We start from the raw sequence: 18,282 nt of genomic DNA, 5'->3' as shown, positions 1-18,282 counted from the left end.
GAGAGTAATCAAAATGTACAAGAACTATTTGTAGGAATTAAATATTTATGACCAAATGCAACTGAAACGGTATTCTAAAAAAAAAAAAGAACAAATATCCTTTGGCAATACAAAGACCGACAACATTTTGATGGTGGCTGATTTAAAGGTGAGTCATATTTAACTGCTCAAGTGTAATATGTATTTAAGCTAATGACTGGGTGGTTAAAAGAGCTCGGCCCTCTCACTGGTCTCTGGTGCTGATGTCATGCTGGTTTTCTTGACATGCTCTCGAGATTATGGGAGTGACGCGCTGATGTATTTTGCACCAGCTGCACACAAGTTTGTTACACAGGATTAGAAGGTTGATTTAGTGTTTCTTCTATCCCTGTTCTTAGACAGTGTTTAATTGGCAGGGCTGAGATGGAAAGTGAGGTGTCCTATCAAAGCATACAATGCTCCTTAGCACAGCAGAAACCAAAAAAAAAAAAAAGATTCATGAATAAATAAAATGCACAGAAGCCTCTTTCATCCACTCTTTTCTTTGAAAGTTACCTGGTAGAGCACAAATAAGCAACTTCATTGACTAGGGATGGATTCAAGATACTAGAAGGCAACATGCACAATATAAGCTGCTAGCCTGCACTCAAGCACAGGCACAGCAGCAGGAATACAGAAGCATTACCCACAAAGAAGACATTTAAGACTGAAGCAAATGTTACAGATGTCTATTCCAAGCAAAGATTGTAAACAGCATAAAGGAATTTGCAATAATGAACATAATGTTCTCAATGAACTCAATAGGATCTTTGTCAGAGATTTTTGATCATTAAAAATGAATGAATTACATAAAAAAACAACAACTAGAGCTACAGTCCACAGACCTCTGTTTGCATGTCTGAAATCAGTTTAATGAGTATCACTATGTGGGCTGGATTACATTGTAATCCAACTATTTGGCCTCCAAAACTGGAGCTCAGTACAGGTTTAAATTTAACAGCAGGCATTACTGATTAATATTAATAATTTATAAGTTAGGAGTCTAGCAGCTATATTAGCCAATTCCAAGGTGGATCGTTGCCTGCAAGGATTTTAAAGCTTCTCTGTATGATGCTCAGCACTGAGAAACTCCACTCTATCAAACAGACATTTATGTCTCTTGCTCAAGTGCACATAGATTGGAATTAAATCTGCATTATTCACTTCATGACCAAAGGCAGACAGACCAGGATCTTATGGCTAACAATATTCCTACTTACAAATCCAGAAATAGAAGTTGTTTCTGCTCTTGTCTTTGGTTTACTGGCAAAACACAGAACTCGTCACCACAGCTTCAGCATCAGAACAGTTACTGTAGTCAGCCTCTTGAAACTCCATTATCTTCAAACTTCCATTTCCACAAACTTTCTTTTTTTATGTGCTTTGTCCTCCTTTTCATTGATGGGTTTTCATTTTAAAGGTTGACTTACTTCTTGTAAATGTTGCCACACAATAGCTATTTAATTAATGGTAGCAAGCAGCAGACCAGCAGCAAGTGACAGTTTAGCAGAGAGCTGGAATGTCGAGTACATAGTCTGTAAAAAAATGATGGACATAGCCACCATGGCATCACCCATTGGTTTGTGGACTCCCATTTTGAAGCCTCCAGTTTGCATTTCAACCATCGCCATCTTGGATTTTTGGAGCCAGAGGTGACCATATTTGGATGAAACTGTGGAGCTCACCCTGGCACTTGCTGCTAGCTTGGTTAGCACGGTGCATTTACAGTCTTTGGTTAACTGTGATAATGCTAATACTAATGCTAATTTTGGCTAGTGACTCCATAGAGGGTCTTTTAGTATAAATGAACGCTGAACAAGATTTTTAAGCGACCAAAATGTTACAATTAACTTTCATGAGCTGAAAACATACATAGTGTCAGCTATGTCTACATTCCTATTCTAATCTGGGGATACGATGCCAATGTACATAACCAACATTGTTGCCATGGTAGCGACGTCATGTGTCAATCACAACGTAGGCATGCCCTAAAGCATACCCTGCTTTATTGTCTATTTTACTCTAAATGGGACCATAATTTACAAAATGAACGACATGCTGTAAATTAGTTCATGACAAAGGCAGTGAGAGATGGAGCAGAATTTGTCAATTAAAGCTATAATATGTAACTATTCCACATTAAAATGTCTAAAAATGACTAGACCTACAGTATGTTATATACTTTGTTCAGTTGTGTACTTACATTACTCCAAATGTTTCCAACAATTTTAAAATCCAGTGAAATCCGTAATTTTAATCAAGGTAACGGTCCCTTTCATTCACATAAGATGATTATCATCTTGTGCGCTTATACTCTTTGGTAAAGGGCGCATCAGCATTGTGGTATTCCGCCATAATGGCCTCCACCAAAGAGTATACACATAAAGATAATACATAGGCATTGTAGCTGTCTGCCAGAAACTGTCATAAATTTATTCAGTTTTAAGCCACATTTTAACGATAAACTTTTTAGATCGTGGTCATTTTTAAGTATATCTTGCAACTGGATGAAGGATTTTAGTCATCGGATGTCTGGATCTTTAATTATCAGGGAAACAAGCTGAGAAAATGTTAGGGGTTGCTCGGCTCACATAGAGCCCCTCCCAGACGTCCTGTGACCACCGAACAGCATCAAAGAAACACTGATTTTTTCATGTGAAACTGCTCCTTTTCACGTGTTCTCATGCTGAATGCCTCACTTTCTGCCAATAATTATGTTTCTGTTTTTCCCTCTAAATCACCTTCCCTGCCTTCCTCTCGTCAACTTCAGAATCCCTTAAATTGGAAGCGAGTCCATCTCTTTCTCTGCCTTTGTCTATCTCTCACCCCAGGCTCCCAGCTCCAAGCAGCTGGCACAATGGACAACATGGGAACATAAAGGATGTCTGCAAGCTTTAGCCAGAGACAATCAATAACCAGACAAACAAAAGAGCAGCGCGGTCCTGCTTGTGTGCAGCTCCCAACGAGCGCACCACTCAGTACAGAGAGACGTCCTCCTCTCACCTTGCTCTGTTCTCGGCTGACTAGGAACGAAAACCGTGACCGCTGCCTGGCACGCACTGAAACTCATACTGTATCTGTGACTCACAGTGGGCTAATAGACCCTTGCAAAGTTGGATCTAATACTAACCCTCATCACCATTCAGCTCATGGCATCATGCTACGTTCACAGCTGCTCAAATTCAAGTGCCGATGTTCCCTAAGATAGCTCCTGTGTATGTGAGCAAGTGTGCACAAACACACACACACATACACACAATGTACTGAAATGTACACACACTCTTGATCATGTACAAGTATACTCAACCGGCTGTTTGTTTTCCCGTTGGCAAGGCTGAGATACTTGCCAAAGCAACAATACAGATTGACACACAACAGTAGATGATAAGGAAGTGTGGAGAGTAGCAGAAGAAAGACTAGACTACATAATTATAAGTGTAATAATAATTAAGTGTAATGATATGATGAAAACAACTTTATAGCACTGTCTGCATCATGAACAAATTGTGACTATTATGAAATACAGGGTACATCCTACATGAAATAAAATACTGAGTTGTATACAGATCTCAAACAATTATTCATTGTGGATGTACAACTGCAAGACAAGATTGGCATGTTTCCTCTGGCAAAATTCTCTAGTTTGACGCTAGACTTGCTGAAATTGTGAGAAGACCCATGCTAACTCCCTACAAACCCTACAATTTGCAAGTTACCCCATCTGTTGTTCATTAAACCAACAGATCTAAGGTAAACATGGCAAGTATACAGATATTTGGTCTCAGTTCCTTTGACAACAGTTCAGTCTCATGCAAGTTTAGTTTCATTTCAGCCTACTGGGATTTAAATTAACCCTTCATAAACCACTAACAAAAAACACACAGGGAAGTAAAGACAAAGAGATGTCTCTTTTCAACCTAACAGTTCCAGAAATCCCACCCTGGAACTGAAACTAAATCAAGAATTGTCCTTTTAGCATACTTGCTTGCAGTTTCTATTTGTTTGAAACACAAGACAACAATACAAACTATTTCCTCTATATTTTAGCATTTGTTGTGCAACTATGTAAAGTTTGAATAGATATTAAAAAGCAGCCTTGTAGGGGTGAAAAGGGAGCCTGAAAATGCCAAGAAGGCTAGACACCTGTCTGTGATGTACTGACAATCTGTACTTGTACTGCTGAAGGTTCCTTTGCTTTAGTGCATAACTGCAGTGACGCAAATGGAGGAAAGTTTTGTTTCCCTCAGTCTCTCTTGTTAGTGTCCTCCCTCTGTCTGGCTCTTTTTTCAGACTAGTTTGGAAGTTGGCTCAATAACAGTAACAACAACATTACATTACCAATCTCAAGTTCTTATATGGATACTATTAACAACAAGTGCATGCCTGGAGTCTGATCTTATACAAGTTGTAGCACTTGCGAGGCTTGTGTCTGACCAGTCAGCAACATTTATTGCAAACTCTGTCTTATACAGGATAGTTTCTGTCCTGTTTAAGAAAGTACTTCAGGAGAATGGAGGAGAATGATGGAGGGCAGGAATGACATCGCAGCAACAAAAATGTAGCAAAGCCTGAAAGATAGTTCAAGTAGACCATGCAAGTGAACTGCTAGACTCACTTACAGGTATGCGGGGGTTTTTTAAGGCCTGTATGTGTAGCTATGTCTCTGATCTGCTCTTTCCTCACTTCTCACCTGAAAACTGTTACTGCTGTTGCGTCAGAGGTTCATACAGTATATCATTTCAAAAGGGCTCCACCTTGATCCCAGCATCCACCTGTATAGGCTCTAAATTCCCCTTGGGACAAGCTGGCATCGCTCCCCGGTACCACTGTTTAGCGTAGCATAGACACCAATATCTCCTGTACATATTCTGCATTCACACAAGGGTTGAAAGTTTTCCTGTAAGTTTAAAACTCATTTTACTTCCTCTTTTCCAAGGAAAACCAAAATCAAAAACTTCACCTGTTCATTTTCATAAGTTGTCTCAGTGGTTTGAGGCACACTGGTATTGGCAGCTCTACCAGTTGAATGCCAAAAACCACAACATGTTGCTTAACCCTTCTGAAACACTTGCTGTATGACTCATAAGATGACAAAACATGACAAAAATCCTCCACACAGTCTGTGCATGTGCGCACGTGTTTAAATGTGAGTGTTTGTGTATGGGTCCAGTCACCATATCTGACCAAAGCGTTGCCAACCAGCTGACACCACAAGGGGGAAGGACTGAATGCACACACACGGCAACACACTCACCAAAACACACACACAGACGCTGACTTCAGCATGGTGTAAACACAACTCGCTATGTCGCTATGCAACCTCTTTGAAACGACTCTTCTTTTCCAGTAGTCATGAACAATGTACGAAAGAGGCAGAGAGTAAATAGAAAAAAGAAAGAACAAAACTTAACCTCACTGTTGAGGAGGTTGAGAGGAAGGATGCAGTACAGTGGCTCGGATCTAACTTCAGATTCTTTTACTTGCGACATTGAAAATGTCACCGTGTTAAGTTGTGTCTCGCTACAGGGCATTTCTGTTCTGAAAGCAGAGAGAAAGAAACATCAGTGCTGGCATGACTACGCTATTGACCCACTTGTGCCCCCAACCATGGCCGTCCAAAAAGCTGGCATTCACAGTCACTCACTCAGCTGAGCTTTTAAACTGACTTAAAAGACATGCCAGCGCTGCTTCATATAGTCTGGAATGAAGCATCCGCCCTGATTTCCTCTCACAATAAATGCAACAAGCTTACAGGTTTGCCTGATGCGTAGCTCCGTATGTATACAAGGACTATAATCACACACACATGACACACTGACAGTAGAGTTTCCTACACCTGCTGGCAACATCCGAAGACACTTTAACAGTATCAACTGCTCGAGTGAACTCGGCTGAACCTTGCAATGCCACCGTGATCTGGACTTGGGGACTATAAAGGTATAAAGTAAACTAAACTGACACTCAATTGAACCGATTTACCCTTTCACAAACCGACAATCTCATTTCTCCTGCTGTTTTTAAAACTAAAACATTCTGCCTTTGCTCCACAACTCCAACCTGTCTCAGCCACAAGCATAAAGGTGAGTGTGCTACATGTGTTTTCAAGGTACAAAGCCTTTACCCTTTCGCTCTTATCTCGGTTGCCGTGATTTCTGAATAAAATAGGATAGTCTGGTTAGGAAGGATCTCTTTGCATACTCTCCCTAGACAAAAACTGGCAGCAGTGTTCACACACTTGCCTGTCAGACAAGGCCAAAATACTAGATTGCCTGCAGTACGGTGTCCTTGAAGCTTGAAACCTATGCTCAATAACAACGTGGCCTTGATAACAACTACTGAAAAGATGAGAAACCAACCATCACCCAAATTCACCTCCACACTGTGAGAGGCATTCCAACAGATTTGTAGACCAGTTAACAGTCCTAGTAATGGATTATGCTTTCCAAATCTAGCCTAAATGTTGATCCCTTCATCCCTAATGTAATCTGTTTTCCCTGTTCAGGATGCTGGCCAAGAGAAGAGACTGAGCTAAGGATTCTGATTGGCTTTGATGTGACCTCTAGCCCCTACCCTTCAACTCTAGCTGTTTTGTCCCTCGAGGGTCAATGCGGGTCAACTTCATCATTAATCACACAGCCAGATGAATGGCACTGGCTTTGCCAATGAACTCACAGCGGGGTGGTGCACTGTGGAAGGAAGAAGCCCTTTAATCGGAGGAGCCGGTTTCACACTAGCTTCTCGCACTAGCTTCTCTGCTTAAGTGTCCTCTGGCAATACATTCGCCAGCTCCAAAGGTGCTGTTCAGTAGCTGACCCTGTGCTTTTGATCTCCCTGCGGAGGAGGAACAAGACAACTTCCCTAGAAAAGAAAATTATCTCGTGATAACTGAAAGCATCAGCACATCAAGTTGCTTGATAACAACACCGCAACGAGATAGGATGTCTCTCACTAACCCAGAAGACATACTCATAATCATACAGCTCTAAGTTGTGACAAGCTAAACCTTCTAATAATTCTTGTTATTGAGAGCTTGTCTCAGCATTCGGCACACTGAAATCAGCTGTTCATTCCCAGCCAGAAACGCACACATTCTTCCACACTAAGCATCTCATGGTATATTTAGACCCGTGACAACTGCACGGCACATCTGCTTTTCCTTTCATTCCCAGTGGCACGCCAGGAGCACCACATGACATGCATGCACATAACCACACACATGTCCTCTCTCTCTCTCTCTCTCTCTTTCTGTGTTCGTTCTCACATGTTGCCGAGACCCGAAGAGTGTTATCAGAGAGGAAAAAAACAAAAAAAAATTGCACGCTACACTCGCCATCGTTCCTTCGCTGTGATGAGAAGGGGAGAGAGAAAGCAGAGCCTTACCGGTGAGAGCCCGTCCACAGGAGACACCAGAGACAGATGTGCCGTCTGCCCAACGAAGAACCCGAACGAGAGCCGCCTCCCCGTGCTCCGCCACCAAATCAATTTCACACTCTCTCACCTCCCCGCCACTGTGATGTCATTCATTCATCCGTTTCCCCCCCGTAGCCATGGCAACTCTGCCGCTTGGAGCTACTCATTCTTTTACATTTGTCTTTCTCTCTCTCTCTCTCTCTCTTTCTACATCCCTCCCCCCCTTCTCCAGACCCCGGTGAACCCAGCCCACTTACTCCATCTGAGAGGTACAGTTACACCCCCCAGCCTCACAAGCATCCACCCCCCCCCCCACCTTCTCCTCCACTATCACACTGAAGAGCTGGTGTAAAAACAAGTAGGGAGGTACGGGATACAAAAGAGGGGGAGGCGCCTGAGTTCACCTCATGTAGCGTACACGCCCTGAAGAGTTTGTGGTCAAACGGGCATACTTTCCTAAAGACAGAAACGGCAGACAAAGAGAACTGGCAGACAACGGGGAGACACACAACGGAGCCTGAATAGGTACGCCCTGGAAATCTCTTGTTTAGACGCGAGCCAGCTGTCTCATTTGCACACAGACATGCACACATATTGGAGCCTAAACGCTGCTGAACAGATGTGTTTGTCCACGACACACATAAACCCAAACACTTGGTTCCTGCAGTGTGAGGTGATGAATAGTTAATGACCACCACCATCATTACTACAGTGGCTCTTGCTAATAATCCCCATGTTGACCTTGGAAAATGGGGGAGGAAAAACCTGGCCACTGAGAGACAAATCAAACAAAGACACACACTTACACACACACACCACCACTACTGTGTCTGAAGCCGCCTCCTTTATTCAATTACAAGTCACCTTCTCCTCTCCTGGTCTGGTTTTTGTTTCCCAACCGTCACAAGCTCAAGATGTTCATCACTGCCTTACTTCAACCACTTCACGTACCACTCACCACCGTGCTGTTTTTATATTTAAAGAGGAACTCCACCAATTTTACACATCAAAGTCTGTTTACAGGTCTTTGCGGAGTACTGTGTATATATATATATGAATAAAAGTTGAATGCAGCCTTTTGTAGCTCCAGAGGGAGCTGCTGATAAATTGCCATAAGTGATATGATATGGGGCTGAAGACTAAAAGCTTGAACATGAAAGAAAAAATTTGAAGAGGTTACATGGAAGTGAGCTTACCAGACTTCTGTAGCTGGCTCTTCATCTCTGTTTGAGGTTAACATAACACCTAACACCGCTTCGATTTTGCACCGTGAGTCTGACAATGTTATAGGAGTTCAATGCTAAATCGGTGGGAGTACTTTTTTTAAAACTTCCCTTCCGCACCTCTGCTCTACCTGTTCTCAACATCACCTGCGGGACTAAGAAAGCCAATGAAAGGTATTCCATCACACAGATGAAGACAAACTGATGAAAAAGACAGAGAAAAATCAAAACATCTACTCATCAGTCGCTGACGAGGATATGAGAGGTGGAGTGGGATAAAGAACATGGAGGCAGAAGTTAAACAAAAAAAAAAAAAGAAAGTAAGGAAGACAGAAAGAGAGAGAGACAGAGGGGGGTATCTCTGAAGAAAGAGAGATCTCCTCTCCCGTCAAATCTATTTGCACATCATCTGGTCTTTAATTAGCTTCCTGTGCTTTCCTCCTGGAAAATCTCTCCATCTGTCTGTATCAATCCCTCGCTCGTCATTCCCCTAATCTCTCGGCTGCTTCTCACATAATTAATGATTGTATTACCCAACCAACAATGATTTTTTCCCCTATTTTTCAGCCCTTATTTCCTTGTAAGTCAGTGTTTATTCCGACTATGTATTTAGACATCATGAACTAGTAGAGGGAGAGAATCAGAAGAATCATTATGAGAGCTGAAAATCCATTTATGGACAGTTAAACAATTTAAATGCAATACAATGAATACAATTCACAGAGTGGAAATTATGAATGACTTAGTTTTAACAATATTTTTCTTTTTTAAAACACAGATGTTTGAAGGATGAAAAGCCATGAGGTGATGTATCTGTTTGTGGCTCTGTAATAATTTGTTTTTCTACCGTTTATACATCGAGGTTACATGTAAGGCTGCATTCACCGCCAAATTCAGCAATATCTCACCTTCCCGCAGGGTTGTGAGGAGGTGTGGGCGTGTTTATTTGTGCTTTAGAATGTAACCGCTGTGAAACAATCAGAAAATAACATTTTATTTATCTGATTCATTGCTTTGTTCTGGCTCCTTTTTCTCATTCACTCTTCAGCTTGACCCCCGCTGCTCTCTTGTGCTCTCGACTCGCTCGCACTCTCTCTCTCTCTCTCCTTTCCTCTCGTCTTTTTTAAGATGAGTCAGGAAGCCAACAACAAGTCTAACTTTACTTTACACATTATCAAACAAAAACTTTGTCCTCCCTTTTGCTACAATGCTACATGTAATGCAAACAAAGGCTCTCCCGGTCTGGGTCTGCATGCCAGGAATCTGACCATGGATGTATTACAAGAGCTGGATACCGGACTAAAAATGGCGACCATTCAGCCCTATAAAAATTGCTTGGCTGGCACATACTACAAAAAAGTTTCTAGCTTCTGGGTTTGCTTGGCTTTGCCAAATATGCGCAGTAGTGTTTCCTACGCTGGTCCCACCCATGAGTTCCCGCTCGACCCATAGACTTTACATTGTGATGACGTCACAGATTTTTAAAATCGCTTTTCTTGGCTCAAGTAAAGTTTTACAAATATAAAACTTCCACGTATCAAAAATTTATAATAGAAAGAGTCATAATTGACCTTGTTTGCAGTTTGAGGGGTCCTGTCAATAGTTTTACAGATGTCACTTTTACAGTGGTGGTCTATGTGGAAAAAGCTTTTTGGGCTGCAAGGGGATTTTTCGCTGCAATACCGCCACTGGGAAAGATTGGCTGCAAGACTGAGCGGCGGCACCCTATCTAGCTCTTATTATACATCTATGAATCTGACCCAGTGGCCAATTTTTTTTCTAGGATGGCAGTTGGGTTGGTTAGGTTTAGGCATGAGGAGTGAGATTAGATAGGGTAAGAATAGGGGATCAGGGGCATAGTAGAGTTGGTCATGACTTCGCCATCCTAAGAAAAAAAAATATTGCTACCCAGTGGCAGGCATTTAGAATAACTATATAGAAATAGCCAGTCTTCTCGCTGATGATCTAATTTGCCTATGTAGGTCATACAGAGGCATCAGTATTAAATTGAGACTGTTGCATAACCAGTTAAAAGTTCCTTGTAGTAACTTTAATATAACATGCTGTTAAAGTCATGGTTGGTTTAAATGAGTCACTCCACTGGTGAGACAGAGGCTCAATTTGCTGCGGCTGCTGCCACTGATTATGGTGCTGCTCATACACTGTGACCAGTGATGACTTATTATAGGGGGGAAAAAATCATAACTTTATTTTTACCTGTTTACAGCACTGAGTTGTATCTTTTGAAGTTTTTTTATAATCTCACAGATGTCTTAGGTCTGCCTTGGAGATAAAATGTTTGCCTGCCAGGGTGACACCAATGTTAAATTGATTCTTTTTTTACCTGAATTTAACAAGACAACAGGTAAACATGGAAGATTTACCTTTACCTTACGTAGGAAGCAGCACAGCAGCGCTATAGGTCTTTCATATCATTAGTAAGTCAGTGAATATCACGCCAAAACATTGCAGCTAAAATGATGCTTAGCGAGGCTTTTCATTCAGTATTACAAAATCAAAACACAAGCCAATGCAATAACAATACTTTTAACACAAGAAACCAATATCATTTGTCTAACCTTATAACTGTCCTACGGTTGCCTTCCACTTGTATTTTTCATGGTAGAAAAGGAGCTAATCTGGCATGTTGATGTGTTAGCATAGTTGTCTTACCTTAATAGTTTCTTCGACGGTATGTGGTGCAAATTTCTTGCTTGCAACATATGATTCCCCTTAAATTTTGACTGTACACACCTGAAATAAAGTTAACAATGTTCCTACGCCCATTCTCCCCTTTTCGCATGGCTCCTGCGAAAGTAACTTTACCGGATGTAACGTTCATTAACGTTAACTAGTTGCTGCCTATGATTACAGCACATGTTACTGCCATGGATGTGTTGTACATCCAAGGTTACTGCACTTGGGAACAGGTTGAGTGAGCAAGAGGTTATTTAAATTGTTTAAATTTAAAAGTTATTAAAACATACATCATTCAATTGTCTTTCTTGTAAATCCATGATATCTTAATTCCAATATTTTTATTTTATCTGATTTTTGTTCAAATCAAAAAATAGTGTCAGAAGCTCTGCATACTTGCTCATTGGAATAATCCACAAAATGAATATGTGCAGAGTGTTTGGAAAAACATCTTTGAAATTGAAATTGAAATTTTATGGTTTTAATTTTAATTTGAGTGTTTTGTGTCTTTTTAAGATTTCATAGTTAAACAGTTTGAGAGTTCTTTGTGGGTGTCTTAAGTCATATTGATTACTTTGACCTCCCTTTTTGTCCCTTTCTTTTCAAATGGTTTCAGATGATTTGTCAGTTTAAACACATCTGAATGCAAGCACCTTATGTGTTCTATGCCTCACATGCAGACTATCAGTAGACGCTACAATTTACAGATGTTCCCTAAACACCTCACAAACAGGCTATAGGTAGATGCTAGGTGGGCGGCTGCGCACAACCAAGTGAATTTAGTGAACCTAGAAAACTGAGAGAAGTTTGAGTGAGAGCGAGAGTGAGTTTTGTGTACTTTAAAGGCCCAACTAGAGACTGGCATTGCAAATTAGTTTAGACTGCAAATATTGTGTTATGTGGCATATGTTCATGCTACACTGAATACTTGTCTGTATACAAATAAATAAAATAAAAATACATTTATAGTTTTAATTGGTTACATAACTGACCAGATTAGACATCCACCCAATTAAAGCAAAATGTTCCTGTCATCAGTCTGTCTTTGACTGTGTGACTGCTAATACTCAATATAATAATATTCCTTAAATCTGTGAGCACTGCCCTCATACGAACCCTTACTTTGCAGTAATGCCAAGAGTCCAAACAGACTGGTCATGACTTAGACTCATCTACCTTGATTTAACAACACTTTATTACACATATCTTCTTATCAGCCCCCTGTTACAGTGAGGTAAGCCTGCGGTCATTGCTTTAGTTGAGCTGAACTCCCTCTATTGTGGTATAAGGTCAATTGGTAGTAAATGTAAGAAGGATGAATGGAGGTGGAAGATGGAGCCAAAGTAAGAACACAGAGGAGAGAGGTGGGAGAGGTTCAGGGGTGAGTGTGTATTAAATCCTGGAACCGAGGTACATCGTGGGCATGAAATGACCAGATTAGTGGTTCAACTCGCACAGGCGCATACGTACGTAGAATACATGCACACACTTGAGGGCGGAACCTGTAATCCAAAGCCGAAGCAATTCCCTCCAGAGTATGGTCTGAGATGTTTCTTTACCTATATTATCCCTCTCTGCAGAACTCTTATCTGCACTTACAGAAATGAGCAGAGAATATGACTAGACTGACAGAGAATCCTTCATCACCCCTTCCCCCATACCTTCTCTTCATTTTCACCGGTCACACTACCTTTCACCTTGATCCATCTCTTCAATCCGTCACTTCAATCCAGCTACTTATTGCCTGTCTCTTCCATTCATATAGCCTCCATCTCTTACTTTTTGACAGGGATTCTTATACGTATGATAGTAAGTGGGAGAGTATCATAGCATTGTCAGAGGGGGGCATCATGCCCCATTAAGTATTGACCTAATTTGATTAGGGTTGAATGTGAGAGATGACATGTTTGAAATCAGGCGTACAAACATCACAGCTAGACGTTATCTTTCATCTCAGCGTAAACTTCCCCCATGGCTTCTTGGATAGATCAAAGCTGTGTTTTTTTTAAAGGGAATGCTTAACCGATCCTGTTCAAATAATTAGCATGCATATTCAACACTCTAATATGCACTGTCTAGCTGCAGGCAAGAGAACCTGGTAGGTGGACAAGTGTTTGTGTGCAAACACTTGTCCACCTACAAGTGGATTGCACACATGCACACGCGAGGAGGGCCCGTGTGTGTTTATGTGTGTGTTAGAGGCTTGATAGTGATGGGAGCGGTGAAGCGGTTACATTTCATGCACCTGCCCTCATACACATTCCAGAAAGGGGAGAGAAACAGCTGCTCCACGAGCTGCTCTTTCTCCATTCTGTCTGTTCGTCCCTTCCACCTCTCTCTCTCTCTCTCTCTCCTCCTGCTGAGAAAGACCTTTATCATCCTCCTCTGTCACACTCCTTGCCATGTCGCACAATCAAGTCACTTCAGCTCGCTCTCCTACACACTGCATTAACCTCATAACTGGTGCTAGACGAGGTGCTCTTTTTCTCTTTGCAAGCAATAATGTTCTTACCACTCCATGTACGCATAAAATGCAGCTCTCCGATTCTAATTCACAGTACAAAAAAGTGAGAGGCAATATATATGCACACAAATGTAGCAGGAGCAAGTCCTGGCAAGCCCAAACACTGACCCTGACACTGATGTCCCTTTACTGACACAGTGTCCAATAATAGCTCTGGAAGGGAAACAAAGTCTGCAAGGCCGCCAGTCACATACCAGCAACCGCAAGCCCACATTAATATTAGGAAGTCTTCTATAGAACGATGAGGTCACACGGGAAACGGCCTCCTCTGACAAAGACCACCGTCATATAGGGGTTGGTCGACCTTTGTGTCAGCCGGTGCACCTGTTTAGTATTGAATCCACGCAGACAGCCCTGCTTTGATGATATTGTTTTCATCAGAGGGAGAAAGTCTCAGAGCAAAGGTTTGGATTTAATCTTAGCCTCCTGGAAGTGGTCCACTCCCAAATAACATGTTGCTGCTGCTGCTGCCAGCAGTGCTCCCCACCACCTGTCATTAGCTTTAGCTGCTGTTGGAGCAGGCCAACTGCCTGGTCTGATGGGTCTTACTTTCTTATTAGAATAGTCTGGGATTACATCTTCATCTTGACATCATTTTTCAACTCATGCAGACACTTGTGATACATGCTATGGTTTCCAGCATTGGACGTGATCATAATTCATTGATCAAATAATAACTTATGGGATCAGTCAGTATATAAAAAAAACAGTTGCAGGCTTAAATACAATGCCCTTGGCTTCAATTCAAATCACACCTCATATAAATGCTGCACATTTTCACTCAGAAATGACAAGTATGTCTCCAGTTCTCGCAGCTCACCAAATATAAATAGCAAATATTGGTGTGGATTACAATTTGCACTAATCAGATTTTAGGGTGAGACAAATCTATGGCTTCCCCAGAGGAACGGTGACCCCTTTAATCCCATCCAACCCCCACTTCTGTCTGCCCAGTCAGCTGTCTGCCCTCTGACGTCAGGCACATGAAATGCATCTATCTGCTCAGAGCCTGTGCGTATGTGTATATGTATGCTTTTTTTTTCTGAAGGGGGTTAATGAGGCGGCTGTCTGCCAGAGGAGATGCAAAGGAAATCCAGTACGCGTGGTAACTGGCCAGTCCCATCTAAGAATAGATCAGCTGGTGGACAGGCGAAAAGTTCGACGTCAAAAATGTAGACAAAGGCTTTTGACCGGTATGACTGATCAGACATCAGACGGAGATATTCCAGGTAATAGGTAGTGGTGTCTTCTCTAGTTTTATCTCCACGTTGCACTTCCTCACAGACCTGTGCGAAGAAGCATTTCCCTCCTTAATCATGCATAAAAGGTGTCATTTAAATCTTGCCAAAGCCACAGGGCTTCAGTGTGGCGACACAGTCGGCGGGCTGCTTTACATGAGTAAAACGGGAGGGGGCCTGTATATTCCTTGAACACCACTGGAGCTCCGACAGCAGCAGATCCATCAAAAACCTTTCTTGCGGGGAAAAGACTCGTCATCGTCTTCCCTTTCTCATAAATCAACCCATAATTATCAGGGAGGGTGGTGACTAAGACTTGGGACCATGTGGTTCAACAGCTGACCACAGCACAGGGGACTGGGCTGTGTCCTGACGCAGACTGACAGACTACAGCTTTCAGACATTTGCTACTTGCCGTCTACACCCTTAGACCATGGCAGCACGCATCACTTTGTTCCAAGCAAGAGAGACATGAAATAATAAAATAAGAGACTGGGATGCAACTGCTGGAAAATGGCAGTATGGATACGTGTGTTTGAGTTAATCTTACAAGTTCAGAGAGAGAGAGAGAGAGAGTGATACCTCCACCCAACACGCTGCCAGACACCGAGGCCCACAATCTGGCTGAGCAAGGGGACAGATGGGTGTAGCACACACACACACACACACACACACACACACACACACAGTTTACCGTGGTTGATTTTTTACACAGTATTTAACAGTCAAACTCTGCATCATATTGTCCCGAGGGTTTGACATCAACATGTTTGAACACAAACACATACACACACATACACACACACTGGGGTGTAGGCCCTCTGCTGTCTGAATGAGCCCATCTGTGAGCTCCTGTGAAACAAAGCGGAGTTTTGTGTGGTTGACACAGCCAGAGTTATGTTCTTGTCTGTTACTCCGTTCTGTTACACCAAGCAGAAAAACCTTTACAGACTATAAAACCTGTCCTCCTCTCCTTCTCCTCACTGATCTTTTCTGTCTGCCCACTACAATGCCTCTATTCTTGTGTCTGTTTCCCCCTCTCTTACTTTTTTCTACCTTTCTTTGCTTTTTTTTTTTTTTTGCTCTCTCTTCTGTCCCACTGACACACACTGCAGACATCACACAACCACACAGCGTTTGGGTGAAAGCCGCTCAAGGTCCTCTGAAACTGGGACGATTTCCCAGCTGACATCCAGGCTCCCCAAAGGCTTTTTGGAGGAGTGGGTGTTTGTGTGTGCAGTGAACAAGCCAACAAACCTGTTTCCCTTTTCCTGCGCTGCCAGTCGGCATACATGCAACATCTCGGGGCAAACAACAGCATGCAAGAAGGGAAAAAAAATGAAAGGAACAAAACAAAAGGCCCAGACAGTGAACAGAGACAATGGACATTTAGGGAAAAGAAATAGTCTTTTCCCTGGAAAATATATAAGCTGAATGAATGCAGACCATTGACTCTTTGTGAGATGTTTGTTCAGTTATAGCAACACATTCATGCAGAAGGTAAATCAAAACTGCCAATGGCCCAACACTGTGCCAGCAGGCCCCTATGTGACACAGAGAAACTCACACATATTCTCACACAGCTAAAGAACAGAGGACACTCACAGACAAACAGGAGACAAGTGGCACCATACCTCAAGGTAACAGTTCCCCCGTAGTTCTTATCGCTTTCTTTTCAGCTAGGAAATAACATCCATAGACAATCTGGTCTCAGCTGCAGAGATCTGAAGCACTTTGAGACACAGAGAGAGAGAGAGAGAGAGAGAAATCAACTCCCAGCTCCCTCCACATCTACACCCATAGGCTAAAATCCTCTACTGACATCCCATCAGAGAGAGAGAAAGGGCGAGAGAGGAGAGGGGGGGAGAGAGAGAGAGGAGTGTGCCAGTTTGGGTGAATGAAGGGGGAGTATTTGAAAAAGAGGGAGAGAGAGAGAAAGAGAGCATGAGTCATTAAATGAAAAAGGAGAGAGAGTGATTTAGGAGTTAGTTAGTGAGTGAGTGTGTGTGTGTGTGTGTTTGTGAGAGAGAGAGAAAGAAAGAGAGTGAGATGGACGTTTAAATCTCTAATTACAACTGCTTATCACAAGCCCATAAGCAGCTGGTGGGAATGAGTGACACAGGACTTTATACCCCCTGTGCAATGTGCTGCCCCTGTGTGTGTGTGTGTGTGTGTGTGTGTGTGTGTGCGCATGCTGTGTGTTAGTGTTTGGGAATCAAACAATGGACTGAAAGTGAGAACATAGAGTGAGAAAAGGGGGGATGAAAAAGCAGCGCAGAGCAGATGTGCCGAGCAAAAGGACAACTACGCGCCTTCCCTCTCTCTCCTTCCCTCTCATCCACTTAACTCCTTCTTTCACCCCACCTCTCACCGCTCATCCTCCTCCGTCGGCGCTCTTCTCCTCTCCTCGTACACACAGAAAGAGGGAGACAAGTGATGTTTTATATCGTAGGTCATACATGTCTTCTTAGTTCTTTTTTTTGTGACCATGTTTTTCATTTTTTCCACTTTAAAAAATAAAAAATATAAAATATGTTTATATAACCAGATCCAACCCTGGATCTGTGACTTTTTTTGTCTGCTTTATACTCTGTTCCTTTTCATTTAACACTGAAATATTGGAAATTAATGGTATTATTAATTATATGTATTATAATTAAATTTATGTTCATCTGTCTTGTTAGTTTCATAGGTGTTTATGAACAGCTGTTACAGTGGTTTCGTTTGTACTTTTGCACATACAGCACAGCATTTTGATGTTTTCTTCATGCTCTGAAAGGAACTGGTGGCGAGATCAGAATCAAGTTGCATGAAAGAACCAGTAGTTCATATTTACAGTGTATACAAACTGCACACCCTGTCCCGCAGCCCCCGAGTGTACGAAGCATTTTAGCATGACACAAAAACAGACCTAGACAAACGTTTCTGGCTATGTGTGTGTGTGTCTGTGTGTGTGTGTGTGTGTGTGTGTGTGTGTCTGCCAAAGCTCCATCTTGGAGGCATAAAGCAGAGCAGAGTGTGGGAGTCAGGAGCTGGAGATGGAGAGAGGAGAGAGGAGGATGAGGGTGGGGGAGCAGAGTTGTGGCTAACCAGAATCCCTCTCTCTCTCTCGTCTCATCCATTTGATGTGTTTCCTCTCCTCTGTAATAAGCTGATGTCCTTGAGAAAAAGG

At 42.3% G+C, this 18,282-nt stretch overlaps 1 protein-coding gene across 3 annotated transcripts in view; it reads right to left on the bottom strand.

The window, feature by feature from the left end:
- The window catches only part of myo16 (myosin XVI), a 108,580-nt gene extending 91,725 nt beyond the window's left edge, over positions 1-16,855 (bottom strand). The window contains exon 1 of one of the 3 annotated variants that reach the window (XM_067603777.1): positions 16,745-16,855. The gene's annotated coding sequence lies outside the window, so the exon portion shown is untranslated. Of the gene's footprint in view, positions 1-7,398; positions 7,589-11,324; positions 11,525-16,744 lie in introns of those variants that run through there. The other 2 variants (XM_067603778.1, XM_067603779.1) reach the window with 2 other exon arrangements.
- Positions 16,856-18,282: the final 1,427 nt, after the last annotated feature.

The sequence above is a fragment of the Thunnus thynnus genome, chromosome 11 (genome assembly GCF_963924715.1).
Source record: "Thunnus thynnus chromosome 11, fThuThy2.1, whole genome shotgun sequence".
Lineage (NCBI taxonomy): Eukaryota > Metazoa > Chordata > Actinopteri > Scombriformes > Scombridae > Thunnus > Thunnus thynnus.
This window is presented reverse-complemented; position numbering and strand designations above follow the sequence as displayed.